Consider the following 25397-nt stretch of genomic DNA (forward strand, 5'->3'; position numbering starts at 1 on the left):
TGACTATAGCTGTGTGTGATGAGTGTAATATGTGGATTTTTGCTTTTTAACTTCCGTAAGGAATTGGTTACTGTATTCAGAAAAGTTTTCCTAGATGTGTCCCTTGCTAATCTTGCACAAGGGCAGAAGCAGAAACAGATGAGTGATGAGATGCTGCTGCTGTGGTCACTGGGAGGGAAACACTCCTCCACAGGCCAGCCCTTCTTTGTGCACTGGTAAAGTGTGCGCTGGCAGCAGTGTGGGCCTCCTCACTTAGGTACTATTGCTTGAGGCACTTGTAGATGATGGGCGTCTGCCACACTCGTTATATTTTCGTTAGCAAGTAGTATGTTGCAGTTGAAGATTTGAAGAACCTAGAGTGGCACAGTAGGTTTCTGAGGACCCAGTACTCGAGTGTGCATCTCACAGGGTTTGCTTTTGGTGTAGTTAATCTGGTCCTGTGGACTGAAGGCCCAGCAGTGGGTTGGAGGGTWTTACGCATGCCCCAGTTTTGGTTTGCATTAATGACCCGTGTTCAGATCATGCGCTTGGAAGCTACTGAGATGTGAAAGAGCTCTGTAAATGGTGTTGGCTCGGGTTTGCTTCTGAAGTGGGCTCCTGATTGGAACTGCAGTGCTAATGTAGACGTACTTCTCCAGGAGGTGTCTTGGAGCATATCCGAGGGCGTCGAGCTGGGCTGGAGGGTGGCCTTGAGCGCTACCTGTGCATCCTACCGCAACATGCGGAGATGCTGTTGTCAGGACTGGGGCAGTTGTGCAACCGCTTTCCAAATAGTTTTTGTTTATCTTGAGTGGTAACTGAACCAGTATCAATAAATTATTGTCTGTTCCTCAACTCCTGCTGTAATTTTGCAATTGCATGTTAAAATAGCTAGTATTAAAACTACAGAAACTWGTGGCAAGTAGCTATTTCATAGCTTTGCTTCAGTTAATAAAGAATGAAACCAGTAGCATGTATGAGCAAAAAGGTTATGAAGCTTGGTTTCCTGTGGCTTTGTGTCTTGTGGTTGAATTCTTCCAAGTMGAATATGTTGTGAGCTCTGAAAGTTTTCAAATGTTTGAGGCACTTGTAATATATCGGGTCAGTAAGAAAAAATTATCTGTAACATAGCCAAGTTCCCGTTCTGCCCATCTTCAAGAAGGGCCCTCATTTTGATATCTCTCCTTGAACTGACCGTTATTTCCACAAACTCTGAATGTGACTAGTTTCAGCAAAACTTAAAGAGAAAACTCTGCCTTTCCAAGGTTATGTTTCAGCCAATGTTGTATTTCGTCTTTTATCTTTAAAATAATGTTGGCTTTTGCTTTACTGTCTTTTTGTACTTTTCACTGGTTTAAGTTTCTTTCATGAGAAAGAAGTACGTATGTATGTATAGGCAACATATTTAGAGGTAGGAAATAATGTTCCTAGTAGGAACTGTCTGTTTCTTGTACTAATGGGTGCTGAAAATCTCTTCTGTGTGGATAAGATTTAGAATTGAACCTGCTTTTTAAACAACCTCCAAATATGGTACCATACACAGTAGTCCTGGGCTGTGATTCCAGGAGGGAGGTGAATGAGTGTTGAAAATGGTGGTTTATCGAGGCTTCTCGAGTATAGCTAGGCTAGATTATAAAGGCAGGAGATTAGGAATTGGAGGGGGAAGGGACTTCTGTGATTGCCCTTATGACCTTGAAAAGCTGCTGAAACTGTAAAACACTTTGAAACTCCTCAGATGACAAGTGCTGTACAGAAGCTAAGGGGCTCTACAAGCAGAGTTCTGAGTTTTGTCTTTAGTAAGTACAATAAGTAGTTCCTTTAGGTTCTGTTCTAAGTTGGTCTGTGCTCAAAGCAGTGAGCTTCAGAGACTTCAGAGAGCTTTCTGTGAGGCTCTGAATGCTGAATCTAATGCCAATGTACTTCAGTTTATTCTTGCTTCCTTTKTGCTTCTGCTCTGTATTTGCCTTGTATAATAATAAAATGTGTCTTGTTATAATCCCAACTGGAATTGTTTCGTAGACAAAAGTTACTGTATGTCAGTCCATGCACAAGATATCACTGGAGATATGGGACTGTTTGTGGGTACTAATGCTTACCGTCTAAAATCTAGTTTGATTCTGTGAAGTATTTGAGAAAGAAATAGTTRCACTTGATTCTTTTTTTCAAGAAAATGACACATTTAATGTGCATTGATATCTAAGTCAACATGAAAACATGTTTTTTTCTTCAGCTGTTGTAATATTTAAATTGATTTCATTGACTCCCCTGAGCAGTTGGCAGCCGCGCGCCTCGGCAGGCCTGTGTGTTGTGTCCGTCTCCATGTTCCTCGTGTGCGGGGACGTGCGCAGCTCAAATGGGGTCTCGGCTCCGGCTCTGCGGAGACCCAGGGCCCAGTGCTGCCTGTTAGTATCCCAGGAGGTCCCACTCTGCTGTCAGAACTAAAGGGCTGCCCTAAGGAGATGGTTAACAGGTCTACCTAAAGGTGGAATTTACAGGCATTTTTAGTGAGAATCATTCAGTACTGCTGGGCTGGTATCTATAGGTATATTGAACTGACTCTTCAGAAGTGGTGTTCATCTAGTCACTAGCTTGTGGTGTTGCCTGTCTCTGATATCTTGTCAGCATACTTGCATCATAGCTAGACAGCTAGGGATTTAYTGTTTCACTCTGATTTTTTTTCCCCTGTCTCTGAAAAGATGCCTGTTATTTATGTTTCTTTTGTGTGTTAGTATAAGTAATAATCTTTTTATTACTGTTCTTACCCTTCAAATATCCAGTACGTGGTCTGGATTTGTCATTTCTGCCACTTTCTCTTTTGTTATCTGGGGCTGATGGATGATGTTATCTTTGCTAGAATTATTCAGGATCTAGGTTCTTGTTGCTTTTGCTTCTTTRGGGGACAATTTTTCTAAATTAGTAGACAGCTCTAAAGCTTCATTTCATAGCGGTCTTGCACATTAGCAAAGTTCTTGTGCAAGCAACAGCTATTGCTAATGCAGATATTTAGTGAAACCTGTAAATCCTCTGTAAGCAGTCTGAGTACARCAATTGGACTGCTGTTTAAAAGATGTCCTAGGCATACAATCATTTAAAAGATGACTTAACAGTWTCAATTGCTTGTGTTGTATGCTTTTTTTTTTTTTCCATCTAGCCATCACTGGGATTGTGTGCATCTCCTACAGTGTAAAGAAATGGGATTTTTAAGGTGCTTGATTCTTTTAATACTCACTTGCAGGGTGAAGGAAAAGACAAACTTGCTGCCTGGAGCATGGAGGCTGCTGCTGAATGGTGTTGTCATCTAGTACATATGTAAATTCGTTTCCATTGGTGATGTTTATTCYGAAAAAGTGAGTGTTTCAGGTTGAGAGCTAGAGGCAATTAGCTGTGCAAGGTCCTCTGCAGAGAGATTTGAGAGCTTGATTTTGATAAGTGATCCATGTTTTGGATAAATAGTTAAAGCAATGGCTGAACCTTTTCCTGCTTTCAACAAGTGAACTCATTTTACCTGTATGCAGCGTGGAAACAGGACACTGGTGAGATACCAATACATCATAGGTGTCCTGTGACATTGGTGTTTTGCATGTTGCCTTTTTGTCCTGCTGGAAGGGTAGAATTTATTTCACTTTCGCTTTCTCTTTAGTTTGTCTTCCCTTGAASTATGTCTGTGCTTTTGTGTGTTCGTGTGTATGTTACAATGTATAAATGAAAGCTTGAAGCAATAAGGCCAATAGAGTGACTTCCCCCTTCCTTACTTAAAGAAATGCACTAGACAGAATGTGCTGGAGGAAAACTTCCCTTATATATTTAATGAACTCAAAATAGAAGCTGTTGTCAACCATCATAGCTTACGATGYAGTCTTGCCTACTGTTACAGTGTTGTTTTAATTTAATTTTGACAACATTCATCTCTTCTTTAAACTTAGAATATATCTTGTTCTTTGGAGGAGAGGGGATAAGGGTGTACACTGTCCAAAATGACTTTTTTTGGTGTGGGAGGTGATGAAATGTAGCTTGATGTGGTGAGTTGGTGGAGGAGGGCATAAAGTTTAGTATGCTGTAGGATCTTCCGTGAACTAAAGTGCATGTCTGCTGATGTTGCCAATGGCAGGGAACAGCATTTAGCACGGTCCCAAAGCAGTCACTGAGTCACGGCGTCACTGGATAGCTGGGCTTGGAAGGCACCTCTGAAGATCATGTGGCCCAGTCTCCTCTCCCCCCCAACCAAATCCTTCCCCCCTCCTCTTCCCCACCCCCCCCCCCCCCCCCCCCCCCAAAAAAAAAAAAAAAAAAAAAAAAAAGAGCTTGAGCAGGTTGCCCAGGGTCTGGTGCAGCTGGGCTCTGGATATCTCCAAGGATGGAGATACCTCAGCTTTTGCCAGGATAAACTACGGCCAAGCCACCTTCTGCACAGTTGATCTTATTCCACTTTCAAAACTGTTGGTTGTGTCCAGGTAGTGTTTCTGCTGCTTACCTTTGGTCAAAGACTGATGCTTCTCCTGCAGGGGAGGAATAAATGGAATGAGGGAGAAGAGAATCTGAAGAGTGGTGTGTGTGTGGTGTGTTTTTTTTTTTTTTTTTTAATTTTTAAGGCTTTGATTTTGGATACATGGCCTTTTATTGCCAAGTTCTGCTGGCTTTTCCTCACCTACTGAAATAATCCCTCAGATACCGTGACTAGTACTGGCTTGGGTAAAAACAGTAAGTGCAGGTTGACTGCTGGCTTGGGTATTGCTGGGGATTGGGAGGAGCCTGTTCCTTTGGCTTGTTTTAGTTTTTTTTGTTGTTGATTTTATGTTTCATTCTAATTCCTTCTGCATGGTTTCTTTGAAATCACTTTCGTATTGTGACCTTTCTTGGGAGCAGCTTCACTCTGCATGGCTTTTCCCTGTGGTTTGTACCCTTTGGGAGGAGGGGGAAGAATCCTGCAGATAGAGGAAAATGTTGGATATGCAACGATCCATCCTCCTTAAGGAAATAAGGTGATATAGGACAGACAGGCTCATGTCACCATGAAAGCAAAGATTTTTAGAAGGACTTTGGGAGAGGGAAAGGATACACTTGGGCTAAGCTGCCGTGCTTAGAGAAGAGAATTAAAAATAGAGTGGAATGAAGGAACCTAGAATCATTTCTCTATAAAGAGAGGAAAAGCTGCCAAGCTTGCTTGGTTCGACTGCCAAAATACAGCACCTTCAGCACCTAGATATAGGATGGAGGTTAATCAAAAACAGTTAAAGTAGCCACTAGAATATAATTGATTTGAAGCTGCTTTTTTAATTCTAAGTTTCTTGTTCTATGTGTGTGTGTGTGTTGGATTTGAGTCTTTTTTTTTCTCCARTTTTCCATGTTGATATAGTGGGCTGGAAGAGAGCTCTGGCTAAACCTCTGCCTGCTGTCTGACACTTGCTCTGAGAACCCCCTCCYTGCCTTTACTCTTCCATTAGGAAAAAGATAGTTCCATTATAATAACCCGAGCAAGTTAGTGATGCTGTTTGTATGCTCTTGTGCTTCTGACCAAGTGCTTTTCCTTCTCCTGATGTTGATACTTGGCTCTGTCAGATCTCATGGTGAAAGATGTACTTGAAGTGTGTATGTTGCTTGCTTATTGCTGGCCTTTGCAGTAAATTATCTTTTAGTGTAGCACCTTGAATTGGATTGCTACACGAGCACATGAGAGCAGCTCCTGGCACAAAGGTTGAATTAGAAATGTGCACGTGGGAGGATATGAGTTCACAGCAGTATCAATTGAGCTTTGCCTAAGTTGTCACAAGACTGCACCCCTCAGATGTTTCATAAGAGGTGCTTTAAGGTGGAGGTATTAACATGAGGTATTTGAGCTAATGGTTTGGATGCGTGATGACCGATCTTGCTGTTGGAACTCCTAAATATATTTGGAATGTGACTGCTGATGACTTGTTTCCCAATTAGGCTTAATTTGTTGTCACATGTTGCTGCTCAAGTACATCTCTTGTCTGGTATTGTTTCTGTCCTGATTAGTTACAGCAGGAGAGAGTATAAATTAAATTTAAATGAGAAAATAGAAGAGGAGACAATGTTGGGAGGCATGTAACAGTGACAATGTTAGCAATGTCACCAGCTGTGTTGCAGCCTTAAAGGAGAATAATGCAGTCAAGTGCTGATATAAACATCTTCATTATGAGAGGGGCGTTCTTAACTTAGTTCTTTTGTATGTTCCCTGAAGGCATAGCATGCTACCAATAATATTGCTCCCCTCGTAATGCTCATTCCAGTTTAAGTGTCAGCACTCACTGACTATCTCTTTTTCTGTAGAAACATGAAAATGCTGCATAAATAGAAACTTGGCAGAGCAAAACTTATAATAAAGACTTTTCTCAGAGGTATTGAGTCAAACTGTTTCTCTGTGTGTGCCACTGTTGTGAGCTTCCTTGGGGATAAGAGGGCTTTGAAGGCTCCTACGGGGCCGTGTTGGCCCTCCTTGGGGTTTAATGCAGAACGGGAGCCTATTACCTGCTCCCTACTTCAAGCACAAATTTAAAACAACTGGACAAGAACTGGAGTATTTTGGATAGAACGTGGATAATGCTGTCACTGGTAGAGTCTGCTGTCTGCACTTGCTCTTTAGGTACTGACTGCTTCGGTGTCCAGCAGTTTCTGAAGTGTTTCTTTCCAGGTCTCTTATTAAAGAGACTTTTTTTTAATACTGTCTGGAATTAAGTCAAGCCATCTGAAAAGATGAGCACTAGGAATTTTAGGTAGCTTTTTCTAATGTCCATGATGAAATGTGTTCAAGATCTTTTTCTTGTTGTTGTTTGCTTTGACTCTGCTATTTTTTTTCCACTCTTTTTCTCTTTACCTTCCTCTGCTACCRGACTCATAGTATCAATTTTGGGTGAAGTCATGAGCATCCAGTTTTTATCCTGTTGCGAGGCGTCTTGGAAATTGGCTACAGTTAGTTGTGCGATGACCATGTCCATTTGCTGAGACTGGCTTTTATTTTTGTGCGTAGTTTTCTTGTATTGTGTCTTTGGAACATTTGAACTCTGAATTATTGAAGTTTGGAGATTAAAGTTTAGTTTGAGACATCTTTTYTGTACTATAGAGTGTTTAAACATTCATTTGCTAGAAGGGTTAAGTCCTRGTTTAGTCTGGGTGACGTTATCAAGAAATAGTTTATGTCAAATGTTAGTCCAGTGCTTCTATAACCTGGCAGTGGAAGAGATGGTGAGCTCAGGTCAGCTGGTCCTGCTTTCTGATACAGTTACCAAGCGCCATGCTTATGAAATTCCCAGGGCAGCTCCACAAGCAATGTGCTAGCGTCCACTGATGTGCAGCGTGAACGCAGTAACTCTAGTCAGCTCTCCATCACCCCACGTTGCAGGAAACTTGATGCTGTAGGACACTTACATGGCTCTGCATCGAGCTGCTTTTGATTTAGCAGTGAAACAGCTGATGGAGGTGGCTGTCTGCCTGCAGAACTGGTTGAAGTCCACAGATAAGTCACCCCTCCGTGATGGAAGGGATTACTATTTGCATTCAGCATGGTAGGAATAGATTGAGATGTATTGAGTGYATAAAGTGTTCAAAAAATAGGGATCGTGGGTGAGGTGTTAATGATGCACTGCAACTTGGCTRCTGTCCTTGACACTGGTCTCACATATGTAAGTTGATTGTTGTTCTTTGATCAGCTCTTTCTCTCATGTTATTGTGGGTGAATAAACACCCATATTGGATTTCCATTGTCATTATGCCTTATTTCTAATCTGTAGGGACATGAATTTGAAAAGTGGGAGCGTAATGTGGTCATTTGCACCTTGTGTTTGACAGGATGTGGCCCTTCCTGTGGGGGCATGGCTCAGGAACACAGAGGTGGGGACAGTCTTTTCCTCACACCAGTACTATTTTCCTGATCTTTCTTTTGTCCTTGCTGTCCAGGATATTGGTTATACTGTGATTTATTTTGGTAGTCCATGATGCATCTTTTTCGAATGGCTTTATGCCAAGTAATGAGTTGCAATGGTTCAACAAGAGCARTTTGATTCCGAGGTCTGCCATGGGGAAGGTGCTGGGAGCTCCCACTGTGGGCAGGGAAGGGTAGGAAAATGCCACTGTTCTTGTAACCATGGTTCTGCTGTATTGCAGAACAGACAGTGGTTTCCCATGCCACTTTTCTCTTCTTGATCTTAACATTCCTGTGCRTTTTATGGGGCAACTTAGTGGCTAGCTCACCTCTAGCAAACGGAGTAGTATATGTGCTCCAAAGTACTGAATCACAAGTGACTTGTAAACTTGTTTGTGAAAAGCTGTTTCTGGAATGTGTTTGATAAGTGGGTGTTGCTGTTTTTCTGAGGGTACTAATTTTAAAATAAGACTTGCTTGATGTAGGTGGTCTGTTGCACCTTAGTTATTTGCTGTCAATCCTAGTGTTTGAATCAGTTTGAAAGCAACAGAAGTTCTGAAGGCTTCTGACATGGTGTCAAGCGTGAACTTGAGCTTTGTCCAGTGAGTTCATTCTCATTTCTCCATGAGTTAGTGCTGAACATTATTGTTCAATGATTGATTGAGAGAAATCAACTAACTCATGGAGAAATGAGATTTTATCAGAGTATTTCTCATTTCTTAATGTTGTTAAAGCACACTTTTCCAGATTTATTTAGTGATCATTGCCTTGCTTTTTGCATTTCTCTGTCATTCTGAATGTTGTAGTTCAGGTAGGTAATATGTAGAGCATTTGTTGTTGTTTGCACTCCAAAACGAATTTGAACAGAAAACCGATGACTTTGGGCATCGGCTCAGCTGTCCTTTTGCTTAGGCTTGTGAGGAGAAGCTGCTGTCTTGGATTCTGTGCGTGGACTGTGCTCAGCCCTTAAAGCAGAGCAGCCCATGCTACAGAAATGAACTTCATATACTGCTTTATGTAGGCATGGGGAGTTTAAGTGTGGTTGTCCTTCAGGATAATGAATCTTTAAGTGTTTGCGGGAAAACCAACTTTGCTTTTTTCTCTCTATGGAGRTGGTTTTGGTGAACAGTCAGCAGTTTCTTTACTTTGGCTCTTAAAGAAATCTTAAGTAGCTAGTGACAAACTTGGAGTATAATTTCCTTATGTGAGACTAAGCATATGTACATACATGCACGTGTGTGTGCACACATGTGTCTGTGTGTGTATATATATGTTCACATATATATTCTTTTTGGAATCTGGGATCTGCAGATACTCTTATAAATGATTCTCTTAATATTTTCCAGCTTTCCCTCCTCTCTGCCCTTAACGATGTACCCATACATACAAGCATACGTGTGTTCCCTGCTTGCAGATACACCTCTGAGAAGGYTGTGCATATTGACTGGCTGAACAGAACATGCTGACTATTAGAAGGGGTCACCACCTGCTTTTCTCCCCCAACACCTGAGTTATTCACATAGTCTTTTGCTGCAGTACCTTAGAGAAGCAGTAATTTTGTGACTAACTTGGTCACTTCCAGTAGCTCATGTGTGTTATTAGTGCCCATTAAGGAGTTACTACTAAGCAGCCTTTGAGCTATGGATTTTTATTTAATGTGTCAAACTAGGAAAGAAATTGGTCAATTCTTTCATCTTTCAGACCTACRAGTTCTTGCACTTTATGCTCTAAAACTCTACTACTGCTCTAATACTCTAAACAAGATCTTTATCAGAAGGACAAAGATCTGGAAGAAATTTGAGTCTTGTACTGCATTCAAGGTAAGACCTTCCAACATGCCCATGAGCAAGCAGAAAGCATGAATTCTGAGGCTTTCAAAGTGAAACTATTTTGAATTTGTTACAACTTTCTTCCATAGCATAATATTTCTTCAAAATTGTCTAAATACTTCTTAGATACCTCTGCCTAGTTTTCTGAATTATCATCAGATGCACAAGCTGACTGTAGTTGTTTGCTACTTGCAACAGTTAAGCAAGTTGCTGTGTGTAATGCTGACTGTGCGAGGCTGTCCTTTGCCTGCCATAGGGGTTTATACTTCTCAAACTGGCCTACTAAGCTGCATGAGGTAAAAAGGAATGTTCTGCTAAATTGGCGGTGTGTTGGTGTCCGTTTCTGATGTACTTTGTGAAGGCCTGTGCTAAGCTTGATGAGATTTTTCTCGGGTATAACGTGACAGCTCGAGTGAGATGTCCAATTTCAAAATCCTCTGGAGAGGAAGTTCTCAAAGGGCATTTACTGCACTTGGGAGAAATGGTAGATGCATGTGTCTTCTAGACAGACAAGTACACTATTTGTCTGTAGTGTGGGTTTAGTTATCTTTTAATTGTTTTTCCTTGGGTAAAGCCATAGCTCCAAGCACGTAGGYAATTGTCATCTGTCTGCACACTAGAGAACTGATCAGCTGATTGGAGTCACTACYATCTTTGAGCAGAATAACACTGCCTTGGCATCTTCTGTGCCAARTTTCACCAAATGTTCAATAAAATGCTTGTGTCTAATCTCCCTCATCCCCCTCTAACTGCTTAAGAAGGATGAAGAGGCCTCCTTTATGGAGAGGCAGAAGGGAGAACTGAAGCAGGGAACAAGGGAGACAAAACCTTTGGCAGAGAGGAGAGTGAGTGTTGGGATGAGTTTAAGGAAGAGTGTTGGTGGAGTGTCCTGCTGACAGGGCAAGCGTGTGGAAAAGGAAGAGCTAGAAAAATGAGTCTGAGAAGCAGATGCACACGCACCCATATTCTTTGCAGTGACTGTAGACTGTGGGGAAGGGATTATGAGGCCATAGTATCCAGCTGTAAAATGGTGGTGACACTTGCGTGGAGTTGTGCAGAGGGACCTGGGAGATGTTCCAACGACTGGAATAGACAAGGAGTGGCAATGTGTGCAGGTGGATGCTGGATGCCTAAAGCTGCTCTCTGAAGCTTATCTGAAATAAACTACTGAAACTGGCACTCATTGTGCTGAATTCAGCACCTATTTAAAGTTTAAAATCAGCAGTGTTTTGTTCACCTAACTCTTTCTAATTTGCTGCGATGGTGTGGTTATTTTATGAAAGGTTTACTGAATTATCTGCATAATCCCCCAGTTGAATGTCTGCTTTTCTTTCTGAACTGCCAAATTCATCAGATTCTTTTAGTTGTCATCCGGTAAACGCCTAAATACTTAAACTGTATCCCTCTGAGCCCTGRTTTCTATTTTTTGCATGGGTATCTGCTCCAGACTTGCATTTATTAAATCCAATATAGACTATATGCATGATAAGCTTTATGTGTAGTGAAGTGATAAGACTGAGACACACGCTTTGGAATATTGAGATACCATTTGAAAATACCTCATTTTCCTCTCTAAGTGGGATGATGCAGTAGGATATCTGCCCTTTGCTTCAATGAATTTGTTGTTTTACATAGTTCCACGCTAAGACGTGGTGCCTGCCATCCTTCCCAGCCCAGAGATGCAGGTCTCGCCACAGCGWTAGGCAGGAGCAGCAGCATTTGGAGCTGAGCATGGTGTCCTTAATGTCTGCTCGCCAAACCTGCCTGCAGCTGATGCCTGAGCTGCTGAAGAACATAAAAATGAAAGCTGAATTATTAGCGTGGCTACTTCTTGGAATCCTGTTTGCTGTCGAGCCTGGCTAGGTCTAACCTTGCTGCCCTGACTGCCTGTCCCTTGGCACCCTCTCTAGTACTGACCTCTTGGCAACTGGCATGGTCTCTGTGCATGATAGTCCTAACTTTTTTGTTACTAAAATTGCCTTTTTTTGCAGGTTCAACATGTATTATAAGATTTACATAGCGGCAAAATTCAAAGGCTTTTCTTCTCTTAGTAGAGATAYCCAAACTTCAGCACTGAATATTGCAAATCAAAAGATGTTTAAACAGTTTGGATTAAAAGTGGTTGATTTGATGTGGAACTAAAGTTGCAATACTAATTGGACAAAACTATCTGAGTATTTAAGCTTGCAAGTTGCCCATGGCTGCTTCTTGCCAAGTGCTCCTCTGTTTAGGTGACAAGTGAAGCAGTTCAAATAGCCTCAATGCAGACACCTGAAAAAGATTCCATGTATCCAAGCAACGATACTGGAGGCTGCTGCCAGATAAAAGGTAATGGAAATTTGCTTCACTTCTCAGTTCCTAGAGGTAGTAATTTGTAGTTAGAATTCCGGCACTTTGTGAGAAAGTTACTTCAGTGTGACTGAAAAAAATCAAGCATGCTGTAACATGGCGGGGGAAGCACCCTGGTTTTTGTGAAGTAGTCTGACGTGCCCTCTCTGCTCCGAAACTTGACTTTCCGTAGCATCTTGCTATTTAATAGTGTGTAGCATGTGACTGCAGATACATAGATCATGTTATGGGATCATGTTATGGCATATTGCTTAAAACCAGCTAGTYGTCTTAAGCATTGGTTAATATCTGGTTTCTTAAAAGTGTTTTGAGATATGCCTTGTGTAAAATTAGCCAAGTCAGTTTAATTGTGTTGAATTCAGAGGATGATAATTGTCTTATAACAGTTGGGAGCAACTCCCATGGCATCCTGGGCCACTGAAGAGTTTTGAGATGTCTTTACTTGGCTCTTGATTCTGTTCACACTAACAAAACAGCTTACTATGAAAGATAGAACTTTGCTAATAAATACAAAAACATTTGTATAGATGACACTATAGGATAAAAACACTGAGGTTCTAAATCTGTAGTTGAATTATGAATGATATAGAAACCAAAGCCTCCAAATAGGTACCATAGGAATATGTGACTATTTTTAAATGCTGAACTGAATTAGATCTCATGCAAGATGATTTTGTGTGTGTAGGCTGTTAATTGACATAACAGATGTTTGAATTTTCTCTTAGCATGTTGTGTRTTTTGCAGCAAACATTAAAATGCCTATAGCATAATAAGTGTTAATATTTGGAAGTTTACTGTAGTAGTATTGTTATGTACTGAATTGAGTATTCTGGTGCAAGGACTTTTTTATAGTGTTGAATAAMTTTCCTCATCCCCATTTGATTTAGCCCCTTTTGTGAATAAACCTAAGTACCTTTGCTGTAAAAAGCCCAATATAGATCCAGATGGCTTAGTAGAAGGGCAGAGAGTTTATGTTGACTGTTGCCATCTGCACAGGAGCTTCAGCAGTGTCTGAGCTTCAAATCCCTCTGCTTTAGTCTATTTGTATCTATATTAAAATTTTCTCACAGAAGGTGAGGGAAGGGCAGGAATAAAAGCTGCTTTCTTAGAGACATCCTTCTCCTATTCATCAGTATTATAAATAAAATAACACTTTTGATATGGCTTGTAAGTTTGAGAGTTGATTTCTTTAATTGTTGAATGTATCAACATTAGGAAATTCTTGCCATACCATCARTTTCTGTTGCTAACTGAAATATTGTAGTCTTGCAGTCTTGCTTGTCTTGCTTTTGAAATAATTTGAACCCCTTTTTTGGCTTCCAAATTTTGGGTTCACCAAACAGTGTATTCCTACTTAGGACTGCACGTCTTGCAGTTAATGGCAGGTTTCTCCTCTTAGAGGCATGACGTGCACGGGCTGTGCTGATTTCAGTCCCTTTAATTCCCCTGAGAAACAAATGATGCAATTGTGCCTTTAAGCATCCTGTGTGGGTTAGTTCTAAGTGTTTCCACTATGGCTTTCTGCGCAAGTCCCACAAAGTTTAAACCTTATTTTATCAGAAGCAGCAGGAACATAAGATGCAGCACTGTAAATAACTCTGTTTTGATGCTAGCGATTCTTTCAAAAGCCGATTTGGTCTCATTGCATTGCTGATCACTGAATCTCATTTGTATTTTTCACCCAGATTTAAAAAAAAAAAAAAAAACTTAACTATTAAAAAAAGCTGAAAAGTCTCATGTAAGCCTTAATAAAGGACATATCTGCAGGGAATCTCTGTTCTATTTTGTGGGTGCCTTCTATGAGAAACGATCACACTCGTATTTAGGAAATTTGCTTTCAGAGCTCCTGACTCTATCCAACAGTTAGAGCATCTTAAAATTTTGGAGCTTAGTCTTCTTTGCTGTCTTAGCAATAAAACAGCACAACAGCAATATCAGGCTGCTTAACTCCTTTTTTAACAGTATTTTAAGTATTTGGAAGTTTGCAGTAACGTGGATATTTTTGTGTGTGTGTGTTGGTATGTTTTTTCTGCATTCACAAACTAGCTATGGTATTAGCTGATCTAAAATCCTTTGCTTTCTCTAATTTTACTGGACTCCATTTTCAAGTTCATGATGTCTTTACCCTTCAGACATTTTCTTGGAATTCTTAGCAAGAGAGGGCTTTAGAGTGAACAGAAAGTCTTTGCTCCACCACAACTTGTGAATGTGAGTCCTATTATATGAGTGCTATTTACTAACACCTGGCTCTCCTCTTGGGAAAGACAGGAGCAAAATGTTGGGAAAGAGAGGAGCAAAAGCTGGGAGCTGTACCACAGCTGTAGTGCTGTGGTAGCTGACACAGGTGAGACCTTTGCTTGTGGGTTGTGAAGTGCGGTGTGAGGGGAAGGCGTCTTGGCTGTGGGCATGTCTAAGTAGATGTGCTCCACACTCTGCTTGCTGCCAGATAACAGGTGTGGTGAATTCTAACATATAACTCGTGCTCATGGTCTGGACTCTGCTTGTTTTCAGCAGATGGGTATTTATGAAACGCAAGCAGTCCACCTGGAGCTACTGCTTAAAAACCGTTCATCTGTAGGCCAGATGTTCACAGAGACAATAAATGTGCAGAGTTTCATGCTGACTCATTAGCAATTGCTTGCTAGACAATGTTAAATGTATTACTTTACAGATACCTCATAGGGATACAGCGTGGGAATGTGCTGAACAGATAACCTCTTCACCAACAGTAAGCAAGATCCCTGTTTGTTCATGTGACACTGGTGCAGCTTAGCTGGAGTTGGGAATCTTCCTTGCAAGGCTTTGCAAAGATGTTGTGCTGGCTGTGGTAGCTCAGAAGTTGTAGATTTGGGCAGAGATGTTTATATTCTGCACGTATTTGTGCCCTCAGTGGCAAAGGGCACTGTCTGCAAGCATCAGCAATTTTGCTTTGTTTGGGAGGGCATAACGTGCATCTCTGGGACTTTTATGCAAACAGCTGTAATGCAAAATAGACGAYAAGAGAGCTGGACTTCTGCAAGGTCTTGTTAAGGAAGTATTAGCAGCCACAGTAAATGTGCTTATGTGCATAAAACTGCTTTACGTATCCCTTTTCTGGAGTTTTAATTGAGATTTCCTTAGTGGAAAAAAAAAACACTAGGATGTGGTTGTAACACACTTAACTCTTGAGGATCTTTTTTATGCTTAACAAAGATCATAAAGATRCCTGAAAATAGGAAAGCTTTTATACTTGTGTGTTTTACTGAAATATGTTGGGTGGCTTTGTTCTTTGATGCTTCTGAAAGTGGTTGTTTGAAAGGAGGACTCGAGAGATGTTTCTATATTTCTGTATTTGAGTTACACTAATCATATTTGAAACAAAGATCTGATAGCAGAGGACCAGAGAAGTGTTTACCAGAGACCTTCCAGCAGGCAAGTGCAGATGGTACAAAGGTATATGCACAGTCACAGCTCGACTAAGGCCAGCCTTGTGGTGGTGTTGATCTTTTGCCTGTATAAATCCCCAGGGCTTGAGGTGCCCATTGACAAGCCGAGCAGCCTCTGAATCCTCACGTAGCTGCCGGTGCAGCTGAGCAGCGGAGATGAGTGCGGAAGCAGGAACAAGCTGCCCCGGGTGAACGTTGCTTCAGTGACCACTGCTGACGAGAAATCCTCACAGCCATAGCTTGTATTGGCCAATATAAAACTCCATTTAGAAATGGAGGTGCTCTACAAGCACCTGTCGAAGATGAGTCTGCAGGGAAAAAGTTTGGAATAGCTTTTGAAACTGCTTTCCAGGTGGAAACCATCTCCTCAGTGCTGTGCCATGGACCTCTGGCTTTGAGCTGATAYGTGGTAGTGTGGGCCCCATTCAGAACACGAAGGGCCTGCTATTACCAGGCTTTAGAACAGCCAGTAGAGCTCCTGTTGGAAATTCAGCTGTGAGTAATTCATGTGACTAAGCTGCAATAAAAGTTTGAAGCACAAATGTAAAACCATTGAACTAGATGAACTTTTTATTTCCCCATTCTTCCTTATCTTCCTTTCTTTAGCTGTTGCAATGATTGCAATTTCAATACATACTCCACATTGCAAGGACACCCCTGCCACATCAAGAATCTGCTCAGTTTGGGCTGGTTGTCAGTGTTTTTGTGTAGACCCAAGACTCACTGGGCAAACACAGTGATAATTCAGTATCAGCTGGTTAGAGAACACAGATGCTCTGCTCTCTTTAGGGGGGCAGTTATCCTTTATCTCAAGTCATTACCTTGGAGCTAATTCTTGGTGTTAATTCCAGCTGTGTTATTTGGGTTACAGTTTTTTTTTTTTTTGTATGGGGTAATAAAGAATAACTGTATGAACTTGTGGTGCACTTTATGTGCCCTTTTGGCATTCTATCTCATCTACTGTAAAACTGAGTAGCTTAACTTCTCTGTGAGAAGAGGGCTGTTACCTGGTGCTCGCCGGACACCAGGGGCGGGCTGTTGGGAAGCTGCAGTGTGTGAGCGAGGCTGTGGTAAGGTACTGTGATAAGCATGGCTCTTTCTYTCCCACTTACTGCTGTTTACCTCTGCAAAATCTTTACCTGCCTTCTCCATGAACCAATTCACGCTCAACCCAGAGTGCTGGGTTCGGTAGTGGCACTAATGCGATGTCATAAGATCAAATACAGAAACATAAGATATGAAACTTGTTCTTGTTGCCGTTCAGACGGTGGGATTTCCTTAAGAGCAATGGTTGGATTGTCCCTGTAAGGTCAAAGCCAGAGCTGTTAGCGGGGCGCTGTAAAAGCAGCCTGTTCCTGCTGCTTCCTTTGCTACAGCCTGGAAGGTGTAGGGCGATTGGCTGTAGCAGGATTTTTGTTTCGCTTGAACATTATGATTCAGCTTGAGGACCATTAAAAATCTTCAGAAAGACCAATGTTTGATGCCTGTCTGTTTGTAGGRTAAAACAGTTGGGTTCCTCCAGCATTTCAAGACTCTTGCCTGCCTTTTTCATTCGCTAGTAGAGATTAACCTAGGATGGCTTTGGCAGTGCAGTCCTTCCCTTTAAAAGAAAAGAATGTAAACATGGTAGAACTCATTCTTTATTAGCTAAGGCATTTTTCAATTRCGCTCAATTAAAAACTATTCATTTTAGTAACCTGGTTGATTACATGTGGAGCGAAACAGCTCAGTTCTGTTTAAATACCTAGTGTTTAGATACCCTGRCACTTTAGGAGCACAAAGAAAATGCTTAGTGCATTCTTGTAATTCGGCTAAGTCTTAAACAGGAAGCATTTAAGCCTTGTACTTGTGATCTAATTTAAAATTGGCAGTCTAGATAAACCCCCTTTGTTTTTGCACATGAGCATTTCCTGCATCCAGGTTAATGGGGCTGGGAAGGACAGTGTTATTCCTAAGCTGCTTTTGAATCCCAGCTTGCATTTGGAAAGAAATGCAGCTTTTTGGGACTAGTGAGAGTTGATCCTGTGCACCTGTAGGTAGTAGTTATGCTTCCTTTTTGTGCAGTGTTTGGTGTTGAGTGCGTCTCTGAAGATGTTTCTGTCTTTGGAAACACTTTATTCCCGTCTTCCTCACTTCTGAGGACTGCTGTAGCTAGAACTTAGGTAAATAGGAGCATATTTAGAGGTAAGATGCTCTCAATCTAAGATCTCCATCCTGCATCTACCCTAAAGAGAGCAACTTGCTGCCAGTCTAAAAGTCACTGTTGCCTGCGAGTTCTTGCTGTTCTGCAGAGCAGCGCAATTCGGGAGAGCTCAGGCCTGTTGCTGCTGCCAGTGCCTCCTTGGTCTCCATGGGCTGTTGTGAGGCAGCAGCTTCGGCGCGCAGCTAGGGGAGCAGCCCTGCATCCCCCTGGGAGCTGCTCCTGCCTTGTGGCTCTGGGCAGCCTCCAAGGAGGGAGACACTTTAGGGACCAGTCCTCAGTTCTGGTCTCTGACCTGTTTGCAGGATGWGCTCCAGAAAAGGGAGCCCCTTCCAGAAACTCTGCAAGTTGGTGCCTTTGGGCATCAAGCACTCAGGAAATGTGGCCGTTGCTCCATTCTCCAGCCAGTGGCCTCAGAGTCAAGGTGCACAGTCTATCCCACATGGTGCCCATGGGAGCTCTCGGAATACACACAGTAACCCCAGCTCCTCAGCGTTGCAGGAAGCCCTGTATTTCCCTTGCGCACCAGACCAAGCTGGCTGTTCTCCAGAACCCTTCCCCGATAGTCCCTTCTGCCACTGTACTGTCATGGTAACTTGGGTGAGATGGGGTGGTTTATTGGATTAAATATGTAGTCTCTGATCCATGAAGGAATTTGGGCATTTGTGTCCTGTTAAACAATGGGAATTRAGTGCCTAGATGTTCTGTATCACAAGTTTGTATTGCTAGTTATTGGGTACGCTTATATTTTAAGCTGACCTTAGTAATAATTCTTAGAAACTACTTTAAAGATACATTGTAATGCCTCTCTTTGAGGAGCTGAGACACCTTTGTAACTGGAGCTTAAGGATGTTATCCAAGACCTCCAAGATGAGACAAACCCTTGTTTTGTACAAGCCCAAAGCCGAGGTTTCCATGCAGACCTTTCGCATCAAACATGCTGTGTTTGAAGGGTTTCGGTGTCGTCAGTCGCGCTGAGCGTGCAGTCATAGAAGCAGGTTAATAGAACCGGGGCAAAGGCACCGTCGGGTCAGCAGACATGCAAAGGCAATTCCTTCTGTAGTTAAATGTAGGGAAGGATGCCAGGTATAGGCTAGATACCTTTAAAATGCTGCTCTGTGTTGCTGAATGAAATGGAGGGGCTATGTGTGTTTGCTTTTTTTTTTTTTTTTTTGGTTGTTTTGGTTTGTTTTTTTTCATTCCTAACTTGAGTCATGTGCTGGTTAGAGCACGTGCTGGAAGGGGGGTGACAACCGGGTTTACTGTTCTTTCAAACCCTTCTGTTAAGGGAAAAAGATGTAGTCCTGAAAAAGAAATGGTGTGTGAGTCTGTTGCATACCATCAAGTGTAGCTAACTCCTTGCTTTGTTTCTTTCTAGGAAATACCAAAATAAAGCAGATGTTGTGTCCTGTACTGTTATCTCAAGGTTTTGCAAGTCATTCTGTTACGTGCTTCTTGGCAGCAGGAATGTAAACTAATTTTTTGAGCACTGAACTAAAACCTTAACGGGGTTGTGGCTGCAGGTAAGAACAAATTCTCCTTCTTGTAAATCTGTGGGTTACTGTAATCACTTGGACTTTGACTGTGRTGTAATTACATATTTGTAGTTGACAAAGAATTTAACATAAGCTTAGAAATAGATTGCATAAAGCGTGTGTATTGTTTTCTTTACATACTTTTGAATCTTGCATAATCGTGTTTGCTGTAGGGAGGAAATGTGATTTGAAGGGTAGCTCCTCTCTTTTTCTGTAGAGAGGGGGTGAAGCAAAAGCCGTGTTTTTCTCAAGCCCAAGTGTGTGCTGACCCAGATTCTGAGGAGTAGTTTCTCCAGCCAAGGACTGCTTGATGTCAGTAAAACTCTTGAAGCTTTTTGACAACATGTGCTGAGATCAGCTTACTGTCGGTGTGCGTGGCGCTCTGCCCCTTAAGGTTTGTACTTCCCTAAAAGAGCTGCTGGCAGCGCTGTTACTGACGTTACCTTTTAAATCGGTAGCAGCAAATAGCTCACTAGCTGCTGCAAGTCTGCTGAAGCTTTTGAATGACCTTTCTGGGGGTGGTGGAGGGGAAGGTTGGTGTCTTTGTCCGAGCTGCAACTGTTTCAGCTGCTTGGTTGTGTCTTAATTAAAAGCTGACAAATCTGATGTTATAAAACTAACCCCTGAATTTTAACGAAAAAGAAAGATGTGCAGATTTTTAGCTCCCCACGTACAGCTGGAAACTTGTTTCCTCCTACTAGGTGACTTCTRTCTCCTTCACTTCATTTTGTTTAATGAAGTTAAGACCCAAAACAAGCAGCTGGATTATACAAAACTAAGTCCTCTCCCTTCTACCCCCAAGTACTTACTAAAGGCTATATGCTTTGCTTTGTATGTTTCTGAATCATTTACTCCCTGCTTTCAAATTGAGGGGGGGTTATGTGTTTTGAAGAGTAGTCATAAAATCACTTAATTACATATTCTGAATCAGCAGAATTGTGATTAGTGTTCTAGTCTTCATTTTGTGTATTGCTGTCTTTGACAGAAGRATCTCTTCACTTAACTGATAGTCGTTGTTAGGGGTGGGGACCGGAGTCTGGAATATTGACATCAAGTGGAGTAGTGGCCTAAATTATTCCTAGGTGGGATGTTAAATAGGTAGTAATAAGTCTGTGCCAGAAAGGTGGCTTGAGTTCTCTTGCTGCTGCAGTGGAAGAAAAGTATGAATGTGGTGTGTGTAATTCTTGGTTTGTTTTTGTTATCTTGATGAAATTTTTGTGCTTCAGTTGCTGAAACAGTTGGGTGTTAAAACATGCTGGGCAAAGAAGGGCAAACTCTTCCCATGATATGCAAGACATTGAATAAATGATGTCTGAAGGCACCTCTAGCACTTACTTGCCCTAGCCCTTGATTTCCTCAGGGGTGGGTGGATGTGAATCAACAAGTTAGTCCTCAGTTAAACAAATAAATAGCCATTTCCCACTGTGGTTCTGCGAACTCTCTGCAGATCACTTATTCTGGTATTCCACACTCATTTAGGAACAATTCATTGCTAATATTGACCTAATCATTCATTGCTACCTTGTTCTCACAAAAATACAGCTGAAATTTTCATTAAACTAAGTTGAGGATAAGGAAAGAATTTATCCAAATTACATAACTTAGGGTAGAGAAGAAATGTTTTTTTAATGACCAAGTTTCAGGCTAATGAAAGAAATGAATTCAACTTGAATRTGAATTGTGTATTGCTTAAGTACTTATTTATTATTTATTTATCTCTCCAAAAAGCTGAGGTGCTGTTTCTTTTAAGTACTGGTCAAACTGGCTGCTGATAGTTAAATTCATGATTGAAGAGGAGTAGAAGGATTAATTAAATTTARCCTCCCCAAATGGGCAGTCTTTTTATTGAACTTAAAGTAGGAACACTGATCCAACTTAGAAATACTTACAAGTTTTAGGGAGGGATTGTTTTTGTATTGGGTCAATACTTTCTGATGTCCAAATTCCCCAAGGTTTGAATAGCYGGGTAAAGAAATGAGAGCTTGGCTCTTGCCTATGGGGAGTATGAGCGAATACAAAGAAAATGAATTTCAGTTAGTACTCTGTGTATGTGAATGTCCATAGCAAGCTTTCCACAGTATGGGCAGTGCAATCCTATGGCTGGTTTTGGTTGCAGAGGCCACAAGGACATGAAATGACTGCAGAGCTGATTAAATCAGTTATTAGCACTTAACTAAGGTTTGAATGAGGTGCACACTCCTCGTTGAGGAACACAGGGCAAGGGCATGTACATCGACTCAGGCCCAGCTAGCTTGGCTCTTAAAGGCTTAGCCTTGGCTCGGATCCTGTGCAGTTACTGTGCTTCTGSAGCCAGGGAGGTGCTAGAAGCATTTTTCCCCCAGATAACCCAACTTGATCATGTTGCCCAAGCTTCACAGCATTTGGAGAAAATGTAATAAAGAGAAACTGAAATTGTTGCACGGGAAATTCAAATGTGTGAAATTCAGTGCATAAATGGGCTCCTTCAGCATATTTCCCAGTAAGTGGCRTCTACTTGCATGGTCTTCAGGAAATTCCTAGCTGTGGTGTGCATGTAGCTTAAGAGCAGCWGAAAGTTAAAAGTCACAAACATGGAATGATGTGTCAGGGGAAGCATTACACCTCTCCTRCATTTCTACGTAGCCACAAAACTAAGTGAATTTGGCTTCAACTTGTCTGTGGGGTGAACACGTGTCGTGATAAGGGTTTGGTGGCTGCCAAATGCTTTGACTCGCGTGGTGGTATCTTGCTCTTTGCTGCGGCTGCACAGCTAGATTCAGAGCCCACTTGGCAATTTTCAGTGGGTGAGGAGACAGAGTGAAGAAGATGGAGGCAGGTTCTTAGTGATGCCTGTATACAGAGCAAGAGGCCAGTGGTGTAAACTGAAGCACAGGAAGTATGGTCTGAATATAAGGAAAAAACTTCTTACTGTGCTGCTAACCGAGCGCCAAAACACATTGTCTGGAGAGGTCACGTCCTTGGAGTTGCTCGAAAACTGTCTGGATGCTGCCCTGGAACAACCTGCTGTAGATGACCCTAGTTGAGGAGGGAGCATTAGACGAGGTCATCCCCAAGGCTCYCTCCAGCCCCAACCACTGGGTGATTTGGAAAGTCCCAAGGGGTCTGAGGACCAAGGTCTCTAGAGCTGGCCTGATCTGGTTTCGCCTGCCACATGAGCCTGTGTTTACTTAACGTAATGCTGTGTTTATTTACAATACACTCGTTCTGTATTGTGGATATCGAGGACTGCGATGAATATTTTTGATGAATGCTGAAACTGTTATGTGTGTAGACACGCATAGCATGTGTAGGATGTGTATGCATACTTCCAGAGGAGCTTTTTACTTGAAATCAAAGGCAAAGTCTAAACTATTACTTAAGCCTGAAAAGTCATTTTCTTTGCTTTCAGTCAACTTGGAAGTTGTTTGCTATAGATACTTCCCCCTTTATTTGTTGCTTAGATCTTCAGTATCTAGCACAGCATTTTCTCTGTTGAAACGTCATTTTTTTTATAGCAGAAAGACATGTGCTTTGTAACGGGAAACTGGCACTGCTGCTTTTCCACAGCACTGACTTATGAAAAATGACTGGCCCATTGAGTGACTCCTCCCAAGGAGAAGACACTTAGCAGTGCGCTTTAGACCCGAGCATAAAAGATTGATGTTGGACCCTTCTGATTACGTGAAAAGATTATTGCCTCTGCTAGGCTTCTCGGCCATCAAGGTATTAGCGCGGCTGTAATGCTAAAAATGAGAAGTGATCTGGAAATTACTTAATGGTGTCTACTGTGACTTTCACRTGGCTTTTAGATGTTACAATTCAAGGTGTTTTTTTGCCTTATTTAGGATGACCAGCAAATATTATTTTTATTCCTTAAGTCTGAATCTAAAGAGAAAGAGTGTGTTTTCATTTAACATAATTGCCTCTTTCTTCTTGATGATAGACTGGAAAGTAAGCTCATTAGGGATATTCTGTAACTAAGAATTCTGTTTATCATCTTGTAAGCAGCAGTTGGAGAAAAGCTCCTTTCGGATTTTCTCTTCAAAAGAAACAAAACAACAAACTCGGACACGTGGTTTCAAGACCACCGAACATATCTGATTATAACGCAAAAAAAAGAAGCATGCAGCTGCTGGGAAAACCATCCCTGATACTGATCCTTAATTTTGCTGAAGTATCAGAGGATGAGAATTTTAATAAAATCTAATATGTGTAGACTACCAGCTTATATTTGCTTAGAACAGTATTTAGTGGGCTTTTGGTCTTTATACTTGCATACCTCAGAAGAGTCAATGACTGATTTTCTAGGTCTAATCACTGCCTTGCTTTCCTTTGTCCTTATAATTTTTGTTTGAGATATGACACATTAAAGAGGCATGATATTAGGACTTCACTAAAATTTGAGTTAATTTCTTGCTGCCGAAGAGGGATGGCTGCTTTTGTAAGACACTCRCAGACTCGCACTGTCCAGGAAATGGCTCAGTTGTTGGTTTGCAACTAAAGATGAAGTCTGTAGAGTGGTAGCTAGAGTCGCTGCTGCTCACATTCAGCTTCCTGGCTAATRTCTTCTTCCCCTAACAGCCTTTCAGCCGTTACTGCTAATGATTATTGACGCTTCACAAATAATATAAAATATGATGGGTTTTTTTCTTCATCTTTTTGAGAARACTTCTGGAAGAAGCATATCCCTCTTTTCCCTCCTTGGTCTGAATAACATGTACAGTTTTAGAGAATATTCTCTACAGCACAGATGAGTTTAGGTTAGTTTACAGCTACTCTGTTTTAAAGGAAGCTTTAGAACTTACTGTAGATGCCATCTTCCTGATTTCCAGTGTTTTAGCTAATGATCTCTTTTGAGATGAGCATATTTCCAAGAAGGATTTGAAATTCTTTTCAAACTTGTGTTGCATAATTGCATTTTATAAAAATTCAGAGTTTTGGAAATAAATTCTTCTTGACTGAAGGGATACTGAACTGCAAGGTCTACGAGATTTAGGACTTAGTGCCTTCTGGTCTTTCCAGCAATGACGAGAGGTGTTTGAATGTTGAGGAGGAAGCGCACCAAAGTCTTCGTTAAGAACCTGTGCAGTGGAGCAGAACTTGCCCTTGGAACTTCTGATACCCTGTTGGAAGGAGTGGCTGATAACCCAGATCAGAAGAAATGGGTTGATACAACTCAAAGTTCAACCAAGTGCTTGCGACAGAATAAGCTCATGCCTCAGTACAGACTGGATGATTATTGTGTAGAACAAACTTTGTGGGGACAAGCAAAAGGGGCCCTGGCTGCCAGCTGATCAGTGTAAAGCAGCAGTGTGGCTGCATGATGATGAAGCCTGGTGGGAAGTTGGCCTTCCTCCAGAGAAGTTGTCCCCAGCGTATTGAAGAAGTGATTATTCSCTGGTGTTTGAGACTGCTGAGACAGGAATACGGTGGGCACTTTTGGGCCCCCTAGTACTTATATAGACATTCAGTCACTGTCTTCAACTGTCTAATGCAAACGTATTGAGAACATGGGGCTCTGCTACTCTTCCAGGTGCATAGCAATAGGCAAGAGGCGAAGGATGCCGCCGCATTGCGGGAGGTCGCGTTTACACTACTCAAACACTGCAGCAGGYAACTCGGAGGCTGGGAGCGTCCTGGGAGAGCTTCGAAACTTGTCCGGTCAAGGGCCTGAATAACCAGAGCTATTCTTGAAGGTGGATTTGTTGCTTGAGCTCGGAGTAGGGAATTGGACTGCATGAGTTCTAGAGGTCTCTTCTGATGTGAAGTATTTTGTGGTTCTGTATCTCATGACTTGTGGCCTGGCTTAAATGTTACCAAGGTGCTGTTTTGAAGATTGCTTTGCACTGAGCCCTGGCGTGTTTAAAACCAGAGATATAAACACCACATTAGAACAGAGATAGGCTTGGGCCTTCAGTATAATTTTTGGCTGAAGGCTTGGGCCTTCAGTATAATTTTTGTGTTTGGATTTAGCCTGAGAGATTCAGAGAACAACAGCTAGCTTTTGTAATTAATTCAATTTTGAGCTGTGTTTTTATTTGCATGGCTCCTTGCGTATTTTTTAAAAACATACTTGGTTCAATTGGTTCAATTACAGGAGCCTTGTCGTCAGAAAAGGTGGGGAATTTCTTCCAGTTGTCATGTCGGCCGGGCTGCAGCGCCCTATTGCGCTTTCTGGCGGAGGATATTGTTGTCTGCTCTTAGAGTAGCTTCACACTGTGCACA

At 41.8% G+C, this 25397-nt stretch overlaps 1 protein-coding gene across 1 annotated transcript in view; it reads left to right on the plus strand.

Moving 5' to 3' along the window:
• The first annotated feature begins 19034 nt into the window (after positions 1–19034).
• PPM1B (protein phosphatase, Mg2+/Mn2+ dependent 1B) overlaps positions 19035–25397 on the plus strand; it is a 32523-nt gene continuing 26160 nt past the window's right edge. The window contains exon 1 of the mRNA XM_026046228.1: positions 19035–19181. The gene's annotated coding sequence lies outside the window, so the exon portion shown is untranslated. The remainder of the gene's footprint in view (positions 19182–25397) is intronic.

This window comes from Nothoprocta perdicaria, unplaced genomic scaffold (assembly GCF_003342845.1).
Source record: "Nothoprocta perdicaria isolate Ctin4 unplaced genomic scaffold, notPer1 scaffold_43, whole genome shotgun sequence".
Lineage (NCBI taxonomy): Eukaryota > Metazoa > Chordata > Aves > Tinamiformes > Tinamidae > Nothoprocta > Nothoprocta perdicaria.